A 16,185-nucleotide genomic window follows, 5' to 3' on the forward strand; every position below is an offset into this window, starting at 1 on the left:
CAATTCTAGTATCATTGGAGAATGAATAAATTACTGATTAAAGGGGCAAAAATTTCAGAAAGATTACATTTTCTGCTGATCAAACATATCTGTAATAATGTATACAGGTCAGAGCACCTCACTTTAAGAGAAGCCAAAGCACATCTAAAGGCATGACTATGATGAACCGAAGGATCTGAAATCATACTACCTGAGGATGTGATGAAAGAATAGGACAGTTTAATTTTGAGAAGACTCAGGGACTCAAGAGGGTGATATGCTGTTACTTGTCATCAAATAGTTGCAAAGGTCTGTGAAAAGGTACTACTGTTCTGCTTGGCTACAATCAATAGCTCTACAAACACTGGGTAGAAGTTGTCTAGAAGAAAATCTCAGCTTAATCAAAGGAAAAACTCTTGATAAGTAGAGTTGTCCAAAAGTAGAATAGGCTGCCTCTGGAAGAAGTAGATAGCTTTTGACTAGAGATATTCAAGCAAAGACTAAATGATTATTTATTAAGCTTATTGCACTAGAGATTACTGTTCAGGTATAGACTGGCCTAGATAAGTCTCCAAAGATCCTTTCTAACATAGAGATTTTGGGAAATGTGTAAAATAAGGTAAATGTGTAGTAGTAGGCAGCACTGAAATGTCCAGCACATATGGTACAATTTATCTGAATAATCTTTTTTTCTCTGAACCAAGTGGTTGATACAGATTATATGTGACTGGGAAATAATAATTAGTGTTTGGCAATAGAGTAAGAGCTTCATTTACAGTTCCATTTTGTATTGTTGCTTAACCCAATGAGGTACTCATGAGACTCCAAAGTAAAGAATACAGTTTGCCAGCCAGGTCAGTCAGGGAGTTCATCTTTCAAATATGGAACGCTAAAAGTTAGATACTTATTATTGATACACATTTGATCCCATTCTTTCCACAACTACAAAATAATTTTCCTCAGGATGGGATTTAACCACCAAAAAATAACAATGGTTCCCCAGTTCTCTAGGTTAAAATACAAAATTCTCAGGCTGTAATCTGACAACTTTCAAAATCTAGCTCCACCCTATGCTTCTAGTAAAATTTCTGGAGTATGAGACATTTGAGCTCAAATCTGGTCTCAGACAACTTACTGGCTCTCAGAGCTAGTCACTCAATTTCTGTTTGTCTCAGTTTTCTCAATTGTAAAATAGGAATAATAATAGCCCCTATCTTGCAGGGTGTGAAAAACAAACAGGATTATATTTGTACAGCACTTAGCAGAAGGCCTGGTACATGGTAGGCACTTAAAAAATGTTTATTCTTTGCTCACCTTGCTTCTTTCTTTCTCATTAGTTTCCTTCATAAACTTTATATTATAGTAAAATTAGACTATCAGCTATTTTTCAGACTTGTTAGTCTAATTCCAAACTGTTCCCAATATCTAGAATATTTCCTTTCTAGTGAAAGAACTCTGGGAAATGAGTGTGAACCACTACATAGCATTTCCAATTCCTCTATTTTTATCCGCCTGCATTTTTTATTCCCTTCACAAATAATTGTACATTATTTCAAAGTCCAATTCTTCTTGTGCAGCAAAATAACTATATGGCTATGTATACATATATTGTATTTAACATATACTTTAACATATTTAACATGTATTGGTCTACCTGACATCTGGAGGACGATGTGGGAGGAAGGAGGGGGAAAATTGGAACAAAAGGTCTTGCAATTGTCAATGATGAAAAATTACTTATGTATATATGTTGCAAATAAAAAAGTATACTAATAATAATTTTAAAAAGAATACTTTCTTCTTCCTCCTTTCCATCTCCCCAAAGATTCAACTAAAAATGTAATGGAAACAATGCATTGCTTCAAGAAAGTAGAATACATTAACTCCACAAAAATCAATATCCATTCTACATGTTACTTAGAAGAATGATTTAGAAAATCAAATACCATTCAAAATTACTGTTGAATTCATAAAATATCTGGGAGTCCACTTACCAAAACATACATAATAATTGTAAGACTACAGCTATGAAGCAGTATTTATAACAATAAAGGAAGACTAAAAATTGGAGATAAATTAGTTACTTGTTAGGCTGCTAACATAACAAAATCACAATACTACCTAATTTATAGATACATTGTCACATCAATCACACAACCAAAGGATTTCTTTATAAAACTAATAAAATTCACAAAATGGCATAAAACATCAAAGACATCAAGGCAAATCATGAAAAATATAAGAAGGAAGAGTTGGCTAATATTATTAGATCTCAAAATATACAATAAAATAGTAGTTATTAAAATAATTTAGTACTATTTTTAAAAATAGACAAGTTGATTAATGGAACAGAGTTGATATACATAACCCAGAAGGATGTAAACAAAGTAGAAGAATGATGGATAAAGCCAACAACACAAACTACTGAGTTCAGAACTCAGTATTTCACAAAAACTGTTAGAAAAAAATGGAAGGTGTCTCAAAGAAATTAGGCTTAAATAAACACTTCATACCATATACCACAACAAGCTCCAGGTGGACACATGCTCTAGATACAAAAAGTCATATTAAACAGAAATTAGAAAAAGGAAAGAAAGAGAAGTTTTCCAACTATAGAGAGGTAAAGAGCTCTTGACCAAACAACAGATAAAAAGGAGATAAAATGGGCAACTCTGAATACATAAAAACTGAAAAGATTCAGAACAAAGGCAATGTAGTTTGAATAAAAGAAGAAAAAATGAACTGGGAGAAAATATTTGCGATGAATTTCACTGATAAAAATTTGAACTATTTTTTAAAAAAGATAAAACAAAGAGATATATTTTTTTTTACCACTGTAAACAAGGGAAGAGTTTTTGATCAAAAGATGAATAAAAAACCATAAAAGGTGATAAAATTGGTTATTCTGATTATATAAAATTAAAAAGGCTCTGCACAAAGGCAATGCAATTAGAAAAAGAGAGAAAAGTGAATTGTGAAAAAAAAATTTAATAAATTTCATTGATATCAAAATTTGATATTGAAATTGAATTTCTACATAGAAGAATTTGAAACTACATAGAGAATTGATCCATTAAGAATTTAGTGTCTAAAGAATAGAAATAGGAAGTACCGAAAAGAAGAAAGCCAAGTTTTGATCAACCAGAATTTTAAAAAATGATCCAGATCTCTTATAAAAGAAATGAATATTAAGACTGAGGTTCTTTCTCACACCAGATTTTCAAAGATAACAAATAAGAAAAATGACAATTATTTTTTCCTTGATATTTACTTTTTGCATTTTATAGTAGTATTTTTTCTCAATTTCATGTACAGTTTTCAACTTTCATGTTTGTAAGATTTTGAGTTCCAAAATTTTTTCCCTCTCTCCTTTGCCCTTTTCCCAAGACAGCAAGAATCTGATATAGATTATACACGTACAATCATGTCAAAGATATTTCCACATTAGTAATATTGTGAAAGAAGAATAGAGCAAAAGGGAAAAACCACAAAAAACAAAAAACAAAAAGAAAAAAATAAAATAGCATGCTTCTATCTGCATTGAGACTGAATAATTCCTTCACTGGATGAAAAAGTTATCCATCATAAGTATTTTCCATCATGAGTTTTTTGGAAATATCTTGGATCACTGTTATTACTGAGAAGACCTAAGTCTATTATAATAAATCATCATACACTATTGCTGTTACTGTGTATAAAGTTCTTCTGATTCTGCGCACTTTACCCAGTTTCAGTTTATATGTCTTTCCAGGTTTTCCTGAAATCTGCCTCATTATTATTTCTTACAGAACAACAATATTTCATTATATTCACATACCACAACTTGTTTAGTCATTCCCCAATTGATCCACATCTCCTCAATTTCCAATTTTTTGCCACTACAAAAAGAACCATGTTAAACATTTTTATACATGTGGGTCCTTTTCCCTTTTTAATGATTTCTTTGGGACAGAAACCTAGTAGTGATATTGCTGGATCACAGTTTTATAGCCCTTCAGGCCTAGTTCTAAATTGCACTCCAGAATGGTTACAATGCTAATTTTACCACCAACCTCCACCAGTAATGTTAATTTTACCACATCTTCTCCAACATTTATTACAGAAAATGACAATTATTAGAAGAGCTATGGTAGGACAGGCACATTAATGCACTACTGATGGAGTTGTGAGATGATCAGGCCATTCTAGAAAGCAAAATGGAAATGTACACTCAAAGTTACTACATTGTATATTTTTCTTTGACCTAGCAATACTACCAGTAGGCATATACTCCAAAACTGATAAAAGAAAGAAGGAAAGGACCCATATGTATAAAAATATATACAGTGGCACTCATTGTAGTATAGAATTGTTTAAAAAAAAAAAGCACCCATCAATTGGGAAATGGCTGAATAAATTATGTTACATTAATGTAATGGAATATCATATTCTCTTAATTAGAAATGATTAAACAAAATTTTAGAAAAGCCTTATATGGGAGACAGCTAAGATGGCAGAGAAAAATCAATAACTATCCTGAATAGAAAGGTATCTGTGTATTGTGTTCCTCAAAGTAGAATGTAAGTTGTTTGAGAGCAAACACTGTTTCTCTGTGTCCCCCAACCTAGCACAGTGCCTTCAACATAGAAAATATTTCATTATTTGAAGTTTAAGTATTGATTAATAATACAGCAACATGATTCGGGGCTTTACTGTAATTCTAAACTTAAATATCTTTTTTGTACAACTTAAAATTTTTTTTTATTATGAACTAGAAAATACTAATACTAATTTTAAAAACTTAAACATTTCCATTTACAGGGAAAAAAAAGCATGCTTCAATCTGTATTCAGACGGCATTTTTCATCATACATTCTTCAGAGTAATCTTAGATCGCTGTATTGCTGTGAATAGCAAAATCATTTACAACTAAATCATCCCACAACATTGCTATTACTTTGTACACAGTATATTTCACTTTGCTTGAGTTCATGGAGGACTATCCAGGTTTTTCTGAGAGCACCTGTCTCATTATTTCTTATATAACAATAATATTCCATCATAACACATAACACAGCTTTTTCAGTCAGCCCCCAATTGATGGGCATGTCCTCAATGACCAATTCTTTGCCCTGAGAGCTGTTAAAAACATTTTTCATGCAAGTCCTTTTCTTCTTTTTTTTTTTTTTCCCCTTTCATCTCTTAGATTCATCCCTAGTAGTGATAGTTTGGTCAAAGGATATACATGATTTTATAGCCCTTTGGGCACAGCTCATATCTTTGATCATTTATCAATTGGAATATGGCTTTTATTTTTTATAAATTTGACTCGGTTCCCTACACATTTGAGAAATGAGGCCTTCATCAGAGAAATTTGCTTCAAAATTCTTTTCACAATTACCTATTGCTAACTCTATTTCCCCCATCTATTCTATTCTCCCTCTCCTTTCACTCTGACTCTCCTCAAAAGTGTTTTGCTTCTGACTAACCCCTCTGCTCATATCCTCTCTTCTATTACCCTTTGCTCTTCTGCTAGAAGAAATGAAGAGCAGGATGTGCTCAGAAAAACCTGGAAGACTTATATGAATTGATCCAAAATATAATGAACAGAACTAGGGGAACATTGTATACAAGCAATAGCAAAATAACATGATAACTAACTGTAAATGACTTAGCTATTCTCAGATATACAGTGATCTTACTTTCCTGCAGTTTAAGACAGATTTCTATACTCATACTGAGTGTATTTATTATTTCATCTTTGAGCCAATTCTAATGAAAGGTTACTTACTTCCCTTCCCCTCCACAGTTATTGTGAATATGGATGATGATTTATGTCATTCCACCTCTCCCTTTCTTTCAGTACATTCCTCTCTCACCCTTCAATTTTATTTTTTAAAAGATAGTATCCCTTCATATTCATACCTGTGCCCTCTGTTTATCTATATACACTCCTTTTAGCTTTCCTAATGAGAAAGTTCTTATGAGTTACAAGTATCATCCTCCCACGTAGGAATGTAAACAGATAAACCTTATTAAGTCCCTTATGATATTCCTTTCCTAATTACCTCCATATGCTTCTCCTGCATCCTATATTTAAAAAAATCAAATTTTCTGTTCAGCTCTGGTCTTTTCATCATGAATATTTGAAAGTCTTCTATTCACTGAATATTATTCACCTTTTCCTCTGAAGGATTATATTCTGTTTTGCTGGGTAGGTGATTCCTGGTTGTAATCCTGGCCCCAATACTCACTGCAATATCATATTCCAAGTCCTCCAATCTTTTAATGTAGAAGCTGCTAAATCTTGTGTTATTCTGACTGTGGTTCCATTATACTTGAATTGTTTCTTTCTGGATATTTGAAACATTTTCTCTTAGCTTTCATTGTGGAATCCCTTTCAGGAGGTGATTGGTGGATTCTTTCAATTTCTATTTTAATTCTCTGATTCTAGAAATCAGGACAATTCAGAAATTATTTTAAGAATCAGTGGCTATTGGAGAATGGCTGAATAAATTATGGTATATGAATATTATGGAATATTATTGTTCGTTAAGAAATGACCAGCAGGATGATTTCAGAAAGGCCTGGAGAGACTTACACGAACTGATGCTGAGTGAAATGAGCAGGACCAGAAGGTCATTATCTCCTTCAACAACAATACTATATGATGATCAATTCTGATGGACGTGGCCTTCTCCAGCAATGAGATGAACCAAATCAGTTCCAATAGAGCAGTAATGAATGAACCAGATACACCCAGCAAAAGAACTCTGAGAGATGACTATGAACCACTACATATAATTCCCAATCCCTCTTTTTATCCGCCTACATTTTTTATTTCCTTCACAGGCTAATTGTACACTATTTCAAAGTCTGATTCTTTTTGTACAGCAAAATAACTGTTAGGACATGTATACTTATATTGTATTTAATTTATACTTTAACATATTTAACATGTATTGGTCAACCTGCCATGGGGGGAGGGAGGAAGGGGATGAGAAGGAGGGGAAAAACTGGAACAAAAGGTTTAGCAATTGTCAATGCTGTAAAAATTACCCATGCATATAACTTGTATATAAAAAGCTACAATAAAAAGAAAAAAATGAAAACTATCAAATAAAAAAAAAAAAGAATTAGCAGTGTCCGGCTAAAGACACTGTGCTGATTATTAAATTTTTTAAAAAATAGGCTCTGTTTGAAGTTCGCTTTACAAAGGTATTATATCTGAAGCTGGTTACTACTCTATGTGTGTATACACATGTCCATATTAATGAATCCCCTTCTCCTCATTAGATATAGTATTTATATGAATCAATCTCTTCACGTTTGGAAAATATAAGAACTAATTATAAGCATACACATATAAATAATGTAAACCTTATTACTTGCTAGACTTCCTGTCCTGTCTAAATTTGAAACTGTTCTTCAATTTTTTTTTTTTTTGGCCAAATAAGACCTGGCATAAAGGATAACGCTTTCCCCAAAATATTACTTCTATCAGTTCCTACTCAAACTAGAATTGAGACATCATTATCAGTTGATATGTTATTATGTATTTTACTTTCCTAAAAGCCTCCCATTTATAAACATATTAATGATTAAGATAGAAGTATTCCAACTCTCCCTACTCCCCTTTTGAATCGTCAACTTAATGTTCTCTCTTTCCTTCTAAAAAATCGTTTTGATTTATCTTCTTAGTATGTAAGATAAAAATCCTGGCCATCAGAAAAGAAAAGAATTTTAATAAAATTATTTCTATACTATTCACAAATAAACATCTCAAAGTTTGACATCTTTATGTAATAACTTATATTTTCTATTCTTTCAATCTTATGGCTTTGTTTTAATATTTTTTCCTATCTCACAGAATCGATTTTCCAAATTTTTCTTCTGCAACTCTCATTTCTTTTTCAATTCTTTTTCCTAGCATTCTCATTTCATTTTAAAATCATTTTTAACTCTCAAAAAAAACCCCAAACTCATTTCTTCTAGAATTCTTCTTGAACTTGTGACCAAGGTGCATTCTTCTTTGAGGCTTTTCTCCTGTGTATATGTCTTAGACAATCTCTGTCACCATAATAACTCTTTATGGTAGGTCTCTTTTTTTTGTTTCTGTATTCTTTCAGATTTACTTTAGACTTCAAACTTTATATTAGGGACAGGTTCTGCGCTCTTTTGAAGGAAATGCCCAAGTTCTGCTTAGTCTTGTTTTACATTCTTTTAGGTCTTGCTCCTACTTCCTCTGGATATTAAGTACTGTGTTATTCTAGGATCTTTGGAATATCTCAGGCTAGGGATCTGCATTGCTTTCAGAGCATCCAAAGTAGCCTGTCTGATCCTGGGTGAAATGTGATCATTGACCTCATGATCTGAGCTCTAAAAACTTCTGACCTCAGTTTTGATCTGAGCTTTCCCTAAATAGAAGCTTCAATAAAGTTCTGCCAAACAATGGCACAACCAGTCAGTTGGAAAGTTCTGCAGGTTCTGAGTGACAGAATTTCACCCTTCCCTTAGTTCTCAGCCATGGTTACTCCCACTAAAGACTTTATATAAACTAGGGTCTGGAGCGTAGACTCTTTAACTCTGCTCTGGGAATCTGAGCTACATAGCTGTTAATCTCTTTTGTTTCTGATCCTCCCTTGTATATAGCCTCAGACCTAGGTCCACTGGTGACAATCATTTGGGATTAAATAGTCTAGCTATCTGCTCTCCTGACAATGATAATAAACTAACATTATAATTACTATTATACAGAATGTGACAAACTACTGTCCTATAGATCCACTCAGAATTCCTAGGATTTAAAATTGAAGGCTACTCAGAAAGAAGTTCCCTTCCTTAGCAACCACCATCTTCTCTGTCTTAAGCATTATGTAGCCTTGCTTATGCTTTGTCCTATCCTACTCAACCTTCCCCTTGTATTTAAATTTGTATATTCATATTGTTTCCTTAGAAAAGAATTTAGGTTCTTTGAGGGCAAGGACTATTTCAACAATCCTTCAACACTAAGCACAAAGTAGGTGTTTAATAAATGCCAAAAGGGTGAATTCTCCATCCTCCTAATTTATTATATTCTTTCTCTTTCTTTTTAGGATTAATTTGCCTACTCTCCCCTTTCTTCCAATAATTCTCCGACCGGTATTTTACTCCAGTTTATCCTTTTCAGTCTAATATAACTTCCTCAAGGCTGGGGGAATGGGAGGGGAGCATTTTATTTTTTGCTTACATTCCCAGAACCTAATACAGTGCCTTGCACAGAGTAGATACTTACTTGAATGGAACTGAAGGGCCTAGTTAACTGGACACATGTGAGGGCCAGGAATAAGCTAGCAACCCTGTCAGAGATAGAGGCATCAAAAAGTACAGGTTTATGGGAAAAGATGGTCAGTCAGCTTCATGCATGTTCTGGGGTTGGCATCAGGGAATATCTAAGTGAAATGTCCAACAGGCTATTAGAAATTCTAGAGAAGTCAGAGTTTTAGTTCAAATAAAGATAAAGTAGATGAGACATGTAAAGAAAAACCAGAATGGCAAGGAGAATGTTGAAAGCCTATCTACATAAACAAATGGGGGTGAAAAACTAGCAAAGGGATAGGAATTAATTACTTTGAAACTGCTAATAATGTATAATTGTTAGAATGTGACATGTCAATTTATAAATAAATATTGACATATTTATGCAGTACTTACCCTAGCAGCAATTAAAATGTCATCTCTTAGAAATATAACTTCTCTCTTACATGTACCTTATTATTTCTGAGATAAATTAACAAAATCTAAAATGTTAAATTAAACACCCAATCACAAATAACACTCATGAATAGACTGTATCCTTTGCAGACACATGAAGAAATATTTACCAGGAAATTGTGCTTGTAGGGGTTAAAATAAAAGAGCAGAACTCTGAAGTAATACTGAGAATTGGGGCCAGCAGAAGAGCATTTACAGTGGATTACTAAGCTTCCCAAATCACCAAAGAGGTAAAGTCCAGCAATATAAGACTCCTTTGTAGCTAACTAAAAATACATTGTCAGTGGATTTGTCCAGTTTTATGTATAAGCAATACTTCTTTCACCTGAACTAATACTAGTAGTCATATAAGCCCCTTATTGCCATGTGCTGCATTTTTTTTGCTAATCTTCAAGGATTTAGCTTCTTTTCCACATACCTCAGGGCACCAACTGATAAAGCTCTAACTCTCCATTTTTCCAGGACACCAGCAGTGCGGCCTTGCAAAAAATGAAAATCGCTCAGGAGATTTAAGGGGGAAATTTATTTTTAAAATCCTGACTTGCAGCAAAGAGGTGGATTTAAAAAAAGCTTATCTATCAGGAATCAGTTTAAATTTTAATTCTATCTGGGAACTCTTTCATGCATTCTAGCTTTAAAGTTTATCTTTTGACAGGGACTTTTTGCCAAGGTAATGGGCAGCTTTGTCAATATAATCTATGTTTTTTTTTTTTTTTAATGTTAAATTCCTTTCCTTACAACTAAACACACACACACACACACACACACACACACACACACACACACACAAAAGCAGAGGAGGGGGAGCAACAAATACTTGATAGATCTAATTTCTTTGTATGCAAATATATCCAAAAAGATAACTGAATTAACAGAAAAAGTAAAGATAATTGAATTAACAGAAAAAGTTAATAATTTGTTATCTTGAATTGTAAATATGAGCAAGTAATTATTCTATTGCTGTCCATCAGGTATCATAGTATGTAGACTTTATTTTCAAATAGAAATATTTTCTGATCACAAAATATTTCAAATAAGAAAAAAAGTCAATTGTATCATTACACTATAATGGCATGTTTCTTAGTCAATACATATATGAGACTAGCTTCTATTATATCTGGCAAGTAATTCTTACATTGGAATATAAACTCCTAGACAGCAAATTTTTTTTTATATTGAAGGAAAAATAAAAATTTGAGATAACTCCTTGTTTTTTAAGAAACTTAAGAAGATCCCCCCCACCCAAGAAATTATAGTCACAGAGGGAAACCCTACCTCCCAACCTCCAACAAATTTATTCTAGAAAGAGAAGTAGCCAAAATATACAACAAAGAGAGTGAAATGTTATCAGGAATATCTTCTTGGGGTTTTTTTGGTTATTCTGAATCCCTTTATTTCACCACCTGATTACTATTCAAGGGAAAGCTAGATATAAGGCAGTTAGTTAACAGTCCAAATTCAACCTAAGAATGATTTTTACAACCATGGGCAAATCAACTTGGTGCTGAAAAATTTTCCCAGATCTGACTTCCTTACAAATAAATAACAAAACCATATCTATGAGATATTCACATAATTGAGAGCAAATCAAAGTGACTGCTTTTTATAGAGGTGGGAGAGGAGAGAGATAGTTTATTCAATGAACAATATCAATTTATCTTTGTTATTGGAAAATAAATGACTACTCTTACAATATCTATGATTATGACCTCATTCCCCCAATAGAAAGTAAGCACCTTGTGTCAGATCTCACTTTTATATTCTTAGCACAATGACACATCATAGGCTCTTAATAAGAGCTTGTTCATTCATTCATTCATATAAAATTAAAATATCAATAGCTATGATCAAAATTTAGGAATTTTCACCAGGAATTTACACATTTAAAAAAATACAGAGAAGAGAACCAAAAAAGGCCAGAAGGAAACACAAACAAGCAGGACAACTTTAAAAGTTACAAGATGAATATGCTTAAAAGGAAAAGCAAATTGTACATGTTAGATTCATGTTTCATATACAACTCTTTTTTCTCTAATACTTTTGTTTATGAAAATGTTCATTTTATTTTGCTTCAAGTTCAAAGTTAAAAAATAAAAAAACAACAACCCACAAACCCCAGTATTGTAGTTCACTGCTATTTTTTTTTTTTCTGGTCTACTTCTACTTTGCTTAGGCCACTGCACCAAGTTTGAACTTATTCCTCCTCTCTTCACCCTCAACTCTATATTGCTAATATCCTTCTCTTCCTTCAAGCTGAACTTGAACATCTACAATTTTAAATAAATTAGGTTAATACTAAAAGAAATATTAATCTCTAGAAAAGGAAGAATACTCACAAAAATGGGGAAATGGTCTTCATTATACTAACTTTATACTTACTGAATTTAGTAAAATTAACACTATGGCATTAGAACATCATGTGAAAGAGGTCAAAATTCATGTGTGTGGACCAGTTAGCTTTTATTGTATTTTATGACCAACATCTGGGCCTCTAACTTTAGCTAGTTGTACTGTAAAAAACACATTTTTGCCCATCAATGAACTACCTATCAGGTACACTCAAAAGAGATCAAAGGAAAAGGATATAGATCCTTTTGTGCAAAAATGCTAATTTTTGTGGTGGCAAAGACATGGAAACTAAAGAGATTCTTATCAACTGGGAAATAGTTATAAACAAGTAATGGCATAAGATTGTGATGGAATATTGTTGTACTTTAAGAAATGATAGAGTGTATGATTTCAGAAAAACTTGCAAAGATGGATATGAAATGATCCAATGTGCAGAAGAACAATGTACACAGTAACAACAATACTATAGAGATAATCAAATGTGAAAGACTTAGCCACTCTGATCAATAAAATGGTCCATGGCAATTTCCAAGGATTCCTGATAAAAAATGCTTCTTCATCTTCAAAAAGACAATTGATGGGCTCTGAATGCAGGATGCAATACATTTTTCTCTTTTTATTATTCTTTCTTTTATCCCACAACATGGCTAATGTGGAAATGTTTTGTGTGACTTCATACATACAGTGGGTATCATATTTTTGTACTTTCTTAATGAGTGGGGAAGGAATGAAGGGAATTTGTAATGGAAAAGAAAAAAAATAAAAATGTTCTGGGTTATAAGAATTTCTTGAGAATATATTGATGGAACAACATGTATATTTCATCATTATCTAAAAACAACTCAAAGAATATGCTCTATTAACAAAGGGATAGTCATTGTCTTTATAGATGAAGAACAACTTTACAGTCATTGATAAATTTAATTAGAGCTGATAAAGATAATCTTGGTGGATAAATAGTTTTATAAGCCAGTTTTTGAAAAATGCTTTCTTGATGATTGAAGTCAATGTTTGAATGATTGTGTGTACCTATGAGTAAATCAGATGGTGATACTTTTACTCCCGTAACAACGTATAGTAAATGCAATTTAGATACAACTGTTCTCTCATTTATAAAATAACTTAGTGCTGGCTTTATAATATAGAGTCTCTGAATACCATCTTCCCATGTTTATGGGTTTACATCTCTTGATCATGTATCACTATTTAGTAAAATCTGAATATGTACCCTCATATATTTATATTTACTAATTAACAAAACATATAAACTACTTTATTAGTAATTGTGTACACCATAAACTATGCACCCCAATATATGCATATTTACTTATTAATAAAATATACATATACTATTTTGTTAATAATCATATACATTATAAAACTTACACAAAAATTAAAGAACAAAATGTAGATAAAATAATATTTGTTCCTAGAGTCACTTGGAGGCTACTGGAGTTGAGCAGGGTAGGAAAAAGTTAGATCTGCATTTCAGAAATATCAACTTGGCAATTATATGAAAACAGTATAGAGTGGGAACAGAGGACTGAGGCAGGGACACCAGTCAGGATGCTATTTTAATAGTATAAGAAAGAAGAGATGAGAATTATTGTTCTATAAGTGAAGAGAATGCAACAGGAAGGAGATATACTAATGAAGCAGAAATAAGGAGACTTGGAAAACAATCATTTATGTAGAATGAGTGAGAATGAGGAGTTAAGTCAATCATGACAGTGAGATGGGAAAACTGGGTGATTGAAAAAGATGATGATTTCTTCAGTAGAAATATGGAAGTTCATATGAAGGGTAAATTTGGGGGAAGAAAGATAATGTACTGAAAACTGCAGTGTAGGAAACAACTCATCCATGCCAGCTCACCTTAAATAAAACTCACTTTCCTCCATAAAACAAAGAGAGGAAGGACTCTTACAAACAATTGCTCTGAACAATAAGACCCATCTCTGCACTGATAAGGTAAACAGGGATTTTCCCTAAGTAATTATTTCAATGCCTGTTCAGTTAGATTATATATGTCCCTCTATGTTACACAAACTGAGAAGCCAAATAGAACCAAATAGCCAAAGGTGGGAGGGGACAGAATGTAACTGTGAAGTGATCCATAAAACATATGATGTTGGATTTGGAGTTGGAGATTTAGATCACATGAGCTATTGGGGAGAGAGGGTTGAATATGACCCATCTTCCCACTCTCCAAAAATTATTGATCAAAAACCCTTGGGGGTTATTCCATGATCTTCACTTTGGAAAACAGTGCTCTAGACCCAACTCAGGTGAGAAGTATAACTCTTGCCCCGTAGACTTTCTCTTAAATGACATTTATCTTACTACTTCAAGCAACAATAATTTTGTTGGTATGCGTATCCTTTCTGATAATGCAGATTTTAATCCCTTTATAACTTATGATCACAGGTTCCTAGAATCATCAATTTAAAACTGAAAAGGATCTGAGAGGTTATCAGTCTAACTGTCCCTGCCCCAACCACCAATTTTACATATGAGGTAAGTAAGGCTCAAGAAACTGAAGTCATCTGTCACTGTCACCTGGCTAGCCAGTGTCAGAGGCAGGATTTGAATCCATACCTTCCTAATTCTAAGTTTAGACCTCTATCCATTGTGCAATGTGCAGTCCAGAGACTGAGAGTCTCTAGTTCCATGAACTTCCCATCTTAGATAACATATACTATCCATCACTAGGTCTATACTCAAAGACTTTTCAGCCTCTTCAGCACTTTTCAAAAGAGCTCATAGTCTAGCCTAACCTATATACCATGATGAGGCATTTAAATAGATCTGGTGGTAAATAGGATAGGAGAATAAACAAGGCTGGAAAGGTAAGAACAGCAATCATAGCAATGCTCCAAATGAATGACCTATGTATCATTTTTTTCAAGGATGCTAACAAATTTTCCATGTATCCTATTTGGGTTTTTTCCTTCTGCAAAAAAGGCTAGGATGTAAGGATGGCAAGGTGGCAAATAAGATTAAAAGGCAAATTTTAAAAACACAGTTGATTCAGGTAACTGAGAAACTGGGGGAAATGTGCATGTTTCTGTAGAATCTGAAGTTGTTAGTGTGAAAATTGATAAGTAGTTAAACAACTTTTGTCATTTCCCCCCAATTTTTAAATGGAGAGAAAAATAAGTGGAGAATAAAACATTATAAAATATTTATCAAGATTTATGAATCTTTAGAAATTACTCTGATCTGTTCTAAAATGGTATTTTTTTTAATCTCACACTTATTTATGCCTTACAGACCTGGTCTATTCAAATGTATTTATTATGTGAAACTTTGCTTAAATCATGAAGGTCTATGGGATAAACTCCCATAGGGATAAACATCCATGAGGATGATGATAATGACAAAATAATAATTCAAATGTATATAGTATTTTAGGGTTTCCACTTTTTTGAGTAAAAGCATGAAGAGGTAAAAACTATTGAATCCCATTTAGGGACTAGTATCAAAACTACATTCAAAATGGCTATTCATACTCCTTAACATAAAGCAGAGTTGAGTATCTTGCTTGATATTCCCATGAGTTTATTGGCCAGAAAAAAAGCCATGTGACAAACAAAAGACCAATAAATTTCATCCAAGATGACCGGGAACTAAGATACATAAAACGTATAGCCAAATTATACAGAAGTAAAATGTAAAACTTTAACAGGTTAATTGGAATAATTAACTTAAAATGAAACCAACTGTGTTAGCCACCAAGTCAAGAGACTTTTTTCCATCAGAGTTCTTCCCTATCAAGAAGTTTGATGCAAAAATTTACTATGAAAAAACTTGCCTTAATAATCTCCATATGCCCAGATATTAATACCAGAATCTAAGATTTTGTCTTGTTTCAGAGGCAAATAATAGGATGATGCAGATAAGGAAGAAAAGAGATACAAAATGAACATAAACATATATAAATTAATTTAAGGATTGATGGAGTATTAAAAACTAGAGATCTCAGGAAAAACTTCAAGAAAGAAATGATACCCGAACTGAATCTTGAAAAAAAGAATTTTGACACAAAGCAATGTAGAATATATGTCAGGTATGACACTTCATAAATGAAAGGAGGTAGGAGATAGACCACTGAATTTTGGAAAC

The 16,185-nt window shown here is 32.8% G+C and overlaps 1 protein-coding gene across 1 annotated transcript in view; it reads right to left on the bottom strand.

The window, feature by feature from the left end:
- Positions 1–16,185, bottom strand: part of TAF3 (TATA-box binding protein associated factor 3) — a 244,318-nt gene that overhangs the window by 81,825 nt on the left and 146,308 nt on the right. The gene's annotated exons all lie outside the window — the stretch shown is intronic.

Source organism: Antechinus flavipes, chromosome 5 (genome assembly GCF_016432865.1).
Source record: "Antechinus flavipes isolate AdamAnt ecotype Samford, QLD, Australia chromosome 5, AdamAnt_v2, whole genome shotgun sequence".
Lineage (NCBI taxonomy): Eukaryota > Metazoa > Chordata > Mammalia > Dasyuromorphia > Dasyuridae > Antechinus > Antechinus flavipes.